The following is a 6,395-nucleotide window of genomic DNA, read 5'->3' on the forward strand; positions in this document are numbered from 1 at the left end:
AACTCATGTGATTCTCAAAGGATTCCCCAATACTTTAGTTAAATGCTGGAAGGAGTTGGCAAGAAAAACTGATAATGTAATACCTTTGGCCTACGTAGTAGAATTATGAATCAGCTTTGTTCTAGGACATATAGCAATCCTTGAGTATTACGGGTCATCAGTAGGGAATTTCTTCACCCTTACAAACTCCAGTGACCTTGTACATTAGCATAGACAAGGAACATCAGTTTTAACAGAGCATAGCAATGTCATAAATGATCACTGCCTTTCATTTTGCCTTAGTTTGGCAAAAATAACCCACAGAGCCTTTATTAAAAACTCTGTCTATTGTTATTTTTTTGAAGGGGGGGAGGGGCAGATGGAGAGGGAGAGGAAGAGACAGAATCTTAAGCAGGCTCTATGCCCAGCAGAGTCCAAGGTGGGGCTAGATCTTAGGACCCTGGGATCATGACCTCAGCTGAAGTCAAGTCAGACACTTAACTGACTGAGCCGCTCAAGTGACCCAAAACGGTGTCTCTTATTTAAAATTAGAAGTTGGGGGGCACCTGGGTGGCTCAGTGGGTTAAGCCTCTGCCTTCGGCTCAGGTCATGATCTCAGGGTTCTGGCATCGAGCCCCGAATCGGGATCTCTGCTCAGCAGGGAACCTGCTTCCTCCCCTCTCTCTGCCTGCCTCTCTGCCTACTTGTGATCTCTCTCCCTGTCAAATAAATAAATAAAATCTTAAAAAAAAAATTAAATAAAATTAGAAGTTCAGCCTACAACTTGTCTTAAAAGGACATGAAATTCCAGAATTTAAAAGAAGCCCCTCTAGCCTTTTCCTAAATGTCTTCTCTATGTACTAGCAGATACTTGAATTTCCAACAATAATATTCTGTTTTTGACACTTTGGACTACAAATACCAGTGGAGAAGTGACAAACAAAGCCAGTTGTTATCTTCTCAGCCTTTCTACCAATAGGGACACCTTTTATAATTATCATTTTTCTCCTTCTTGAGCCCCATTTTTTGGAAAAAAAAAACTGGTCTATCAACCAACTGGTATTTATTAAGAAATAATATTTGCTTTCCCAATTTTCAAAGCATCAGTGACAGGGACACCTGGGTGGCTCACTCAGTTAAGCATCCAACCCTTGATCTCAGCTCAGGTCTTGATCTCAAGATGGTGAGTTCAAACCCTGTGTTGGGCTCCACACAGGTATGGAGCCTGCTTAAATAAAAATAAAAATAAATAAAACATCAGTGATCTCTACTTGCCAATCTGAACTTCCTTCATGATGACGCAATTACCCAGTTGATGTAATTCAATTTCAAAGCAAAGAAATCTGGTGCTTTACTTAACCTGGACAATCTTTTATAGGTTAACAATATAATCACTGCCGTTAGGTTTTTTGGATCACTGAAAATAGCTTACAAGCTCCTTTGCTGACCAATTTTACCCCTGTTATTGTCACCATCACCTGAACTACTGGCCAGAGGTCATAAAGTTAAATTCTTACAGATTCAAGCAGGTCAGTGAAATAGGCAAGTTGTTAAACAATAGGGAGCGGTGAGGACAGGGGCAAATGTCTAAAAGAGGGTGAATAGTTGCCATTGGGGACAGATCTTCTGATTCTTTAAGAGAAGCCAGAACTCTGAATTTTTATGTGTAATTTTCTTAATTAAAAAATTTGGGGGGCACCTGGGTGACTCAATCAGCTAAGTGTCCAGTTCTTAGTTTTGGCTCGTCACGATCTCGCTGTGGTGGGATTGAGCCCCGTGTTGGACTCTGCGCTCAGTGGGGAGTCTGCTTATCCTTCTCCCTCTGCTCTTCCCTCTACTCTTGCTCCCCACCCCCAATAAATAAATCTTTAAAAAAAATTTTTTTTTTAATCCTGGATGTCTAGGAGTAGAAGAATCCTCTCACCCCAATACATGTTAGTCTCTGTTAGTTAAGTGACAACCCAGCCTTGTCTTGGGTTTTCATTATCTCATGGAGATTTTTATGAAACAACTCATGTAATTTTTCACTCCTGTCCTCCTCTCCTCCGAAGCTCGGACATGATCATGAATAAGTAAATCAGAGGGAAATTAGTTATATAGTGCTGAAGACTTTACCTGCGTTTTTTTATCCTGTCAACAACCCTTATGAAGTACTCATGACTGTCCCAACTTTGATGACGAGGACACCAGGGCTCAGAATGCTTCACCAACTTAGAGAGTGACTAAGCTGGGATTCATATCGGGCTGATCCAAAGCCTGGGGCCTGGAGTAAGGGAGAGGATATTACAGAAGGAACAAAGTTTGAATAATAAAGACAAACCTCACTTCGCTCATATATTGCCAAGAATGATGTCCAATGCTACCTTAGTGACCTATAGATAACTTAGTCAGGGGAATTTACGATTGTAGTTGGTGAGCATTTTGAAGTTGTTACAACACTCCCTGAGATCATTCGAGATGTCCTACAGTGTTGCAGTCTGGGAGCTGAGAACTGCTGCCCTACATATTTGCTCGTCCTTCTGACGATCGTAATCAGCAAGTATTACTCTTTGCCAAAGCGTTTGCCTAGATAATTTCTTATCATTGCAACAACCCTAAAAGGTAGGTGTTGGAATCCTCATTTTATAGATGAGGAAATTGAGGATTAGAGAAACAAAATAAATTGGTGGGACTAGCACAATTAGCATGGGGTGGAGCTGGGAGTCATTGACTTCACACTGACCTCACAGTCCATGCTCCTTTCCTACACTGCACTGTCCTGGGGCAGGGGGGGACAGGGGTAAAGATACTGGAATGTGATTGACAGCATCTTACTGACGGGGGTTTTGCAGGTTGGGGCAGATATTTAGCATTAACTGAATACCCTTCTGTTCTTCACACTTCCCTGCCCCCTTTGCCATTAGGTGGTACATGTGACTAGTTCTAGCCTACTGATAGAATTAACAGTGTCGCTTCTGGGCAAGGCAAAGCAGAATGGGTGAGTGTTCCTTAGGTTCTTTTTTCCACCGATATGGCCACTATGGAGAGATGTTAAGAGCATCTGTCAGCCCGAGATTCTGAGTAACAGTGTGGAATAGAGCTCCCTGCTCACAGGTAAGTGAAAAATAGACCCTTGTGTTAACCCACTGGATTTTAGGATTAATTTGTTAGGGCAGCATAACTTAGTCTATCCTAACTAATACAGACAGGTGTTTCATTATAATAAGAAATCAGGAGAAGGTTTAATCTAGTTTAATGAGATGATGTTTAATTTCAGGCGCAAGTTCATCATAAGCCGTCCCCGCCCCCCAACCATGGACACTGAATCATTTAAAATGCCAAAAAACCTGAATAAAATCACATTTTCCTCTTTGAATAAACTCACTTTTTTTTTTGGACAGAGAGAGAGAGACTATAGTAGGCAGAGAGGCAGGTGGGGGGGGGGGAAGCAGGCTTCCCACCGAGCAGAGAGCCGGACGTGGGGTTCGATCCCAGGACCCTGGGATCATGACCTAAGCTGAAGACAGAGGCTTTAACCCACTGAGCCACCCAGGCGCCCCTAAACTCACATCTTTAAAGACATAGGGCAGCAGGGCACTTGGGTGGCTCAGTCATTAAACATCTCCTTTTGGCTCAGGTCATGATTTCAGGGTCCTGGGATCAAGCCCCACATTGGGCTTCCTCCTCAGCAGGTAGCTTGCTTCTCCCTCACCCTCTCCCCTTGCTTATGTTTCCTCTCTCACTGTGTCTCTCTCTGTCAAATAAATAAATAAAAATCTCTATTTAAAAAAAAAAAGAAAGAAATAGGGCAGCAGTAAGGCAAGCCAGAAAAAAATTAACTTGTCTCTCTAAAAAATCCGAATAATATTTAATCTCATGCCAGTGACTATAGAACATAAAACTCATAATGAATCACAAATTCTTGAACACTCAGGTAATCTTTCCTCAAGAGCCTATCTCTGCAACACCAAGGTTATTCTAGAACAAACAACTTAGAGCATGGGGAGTTTTCATTGGCAGAATACTGGAAAACACGGAGGACACTATTGAAAATTCCCCAAAACTCGAGTTCTCAGAGAATTGCGCACATGTAAAGAAAAAATTGGGGACTCTGGCATCCCTGCCAACAGATTCCTACAGTCAAGTATTGCTGTGGAAATTCAGAAAATATCTGACTTTATTTCTTCAGACGCTCTCTTTAGCCACAACAATAGCTTTAGCCTTTGTTTAAATTATGGTTATTAGTTGAATACTGTTTTTCTGAAAATAAATAAATTGGAAAAAAAAAAGAAAGATGAAAAAAAAATTATGGTTATTAGTAACAATTTCTTACACTTTCAAGCTGCCTTACAGTTAGGAAACATTTTCACATAGATCTTGTTTGATCCTCACAGCCACCCTGGGACACAGGTAGGTCTGTCTTCCTGTATGATTTGCAACCGGAAATACTCAAGTTCAGAAGGTTGAAGCGATCTATCCAAGGTCACATAGCTAGTAACGAGTCACCCCTCCTATCACCTGCCTTCGGGTTCTATGTAAAGTATTACAATTGCTTTCGTTTTTTTAAATTTTATTTTATTTTATTTGACAGAGATCACAAGTAGGCAGAGAGGTAGACAGAGAGAGAGGGTGGGGGGGAAGCAGACTCCCTGCAGAGCATAGAGCCCAATGCGGGGCTTGATCCCAGGACCCTGAGATCATGACCTGAGCCGAAGTCAGAGGCTTTAACCCACTGAGCCACCCAGGCGCCCCGACAATTGCTTCCAATTTTGTCCAGGACACTCATTCAGCCCTTTTGCCTCAGAAATATGCCAGGAAGAAGGAAGACAGAAGATGAGAAATTAAACTAAAACACATAATGACTTGGAACTGTCAAAATTGAGTTCTCTGAGTGACCTGAAGACAGGCACATCACATAACAATAGCTACACTCCTATACATACTTGCCTTGTTCTGTCCTAAGCACCTGACATATATTACATTTCACTTAATCCTCATAACAACCACACAGCAAGGGTCCTATTTTTATCATACCCATTTTATAGGAGAGGAAAACTAGGGCGCAGAGAAATTTAAGTCATGTGCGCCTTGAGTCACATAGCTTATTAGGGGCAAAACCAGATTTAGCCCCAGGCGGTATGGTTTCTGAATTTTTAACCACCAGGAAAAGTTACCTTTACATTAACAACTGACTTACACAGTCCTTCTTACATGGTAGGAACAAACATCCAAGGACTGATTTAATCCCTATTAATGACACTAATTGAATTAATTCAAGTTGAAGGTAGATACAGAGAGATAGGGAGGGAGGGAGGGAGTGAAAAATGGGCAAAGAAAAGAGGGGGCAGGGGTGAGGAAGGAGGGAGAGAGGATGGAAGTCAGGGAGAGATAACAATGGGAAAGTACTGTGAGAGGGCAGCCATTTGAGTCAAAGAACATGTGGCCTGATATGAGCAGAAGAGGAGAAGGAGAATCAGCAAGTTCCCTCATGATTCTTTTTTTTTTTTTTTAAGATTTTATTTATTTATTTGACAGAGAGAGATCACAAGTAGATGGAGAGGCAGGCAGAGAGAGAGAGAGAGGGAAGCAGGCTCCCTGCTGAGCAGGAGCCCGATGCGGGACTCGATTCCAGGACCCTGAGATCATGACCTGAGCCGAAGGCAGCGGCTTAACCCACTGAGCCACTTAGGCGCCCTCCCTTATGATTCTTAAAGCGTGAGCAGCTCATGAGTGGAGGACGAGTCTAGTGTCCAAGGATGTGCACTTTTCTTACAACACAGCTCCTGAATGCAAGCCAGCTACTTACTTTGGTTCCCAACCAAAGAGACAGCCATCTCTTCCTCTTCTGGAAGGAAAACCTTCTCTGCTGTGTTTGTTCAGAGGAGGTGTTTGGGTCCCTGAAGCAACACTTCCCCAGTGAATTTCCAAGGATGTTGATGATAATCAATGTTTGCCTTACTTTGGAACTTCATCCTTGAGTCTTAAAGCCAAACCCACTTGTATCATCCAACCTGATTGGTGCTAAAGGAGGTAATTGCTTTCCTGTAGTTTGTAATGCAATTCTGCTGTGTATATTTTACGTTGCTCATGGAAAAGTTTGAGCTACCAGTTGTACGTGAAGCTACCAGATGTATGAACGTTGCTTCAGAAAACACCCCTGCCTCCCTTCTTGCTCTGGCGCTAATGAGCTACTCAGCTCCGGGATGTCCCATAATCTTCCAGAGATTCCAGACTGAGGTTCTAGACCCAAAGATAATCTCTAAGATCCTGGGAGTCCTCATATGAAAATGACTGATAATGAAACACCTCTTGGGAGGCCTCACCACCTCCTTGTATGGCATTTTGCAAACTGTCTGTTTCTTCTGCAACAGATTCTCAGTCCCAAATGGGTCATGTTTCACTCTAGCTGACATTTGTAGGCTTTATAGGCTGCTCAA

This window comes from Neovison vison, chromosome 5, assembly GCF_020171115.1.
Source record: "Neovison vison isolate M4711 chromosome 5, ASM_NN_V1, whole genome shotgun sequence".
Taxonomy (NCBI): Eukaryota; Metazoa; Chordata; class Mammalia; order Carnivora; family Mustelidae; genus Neogale; species Neogale vison.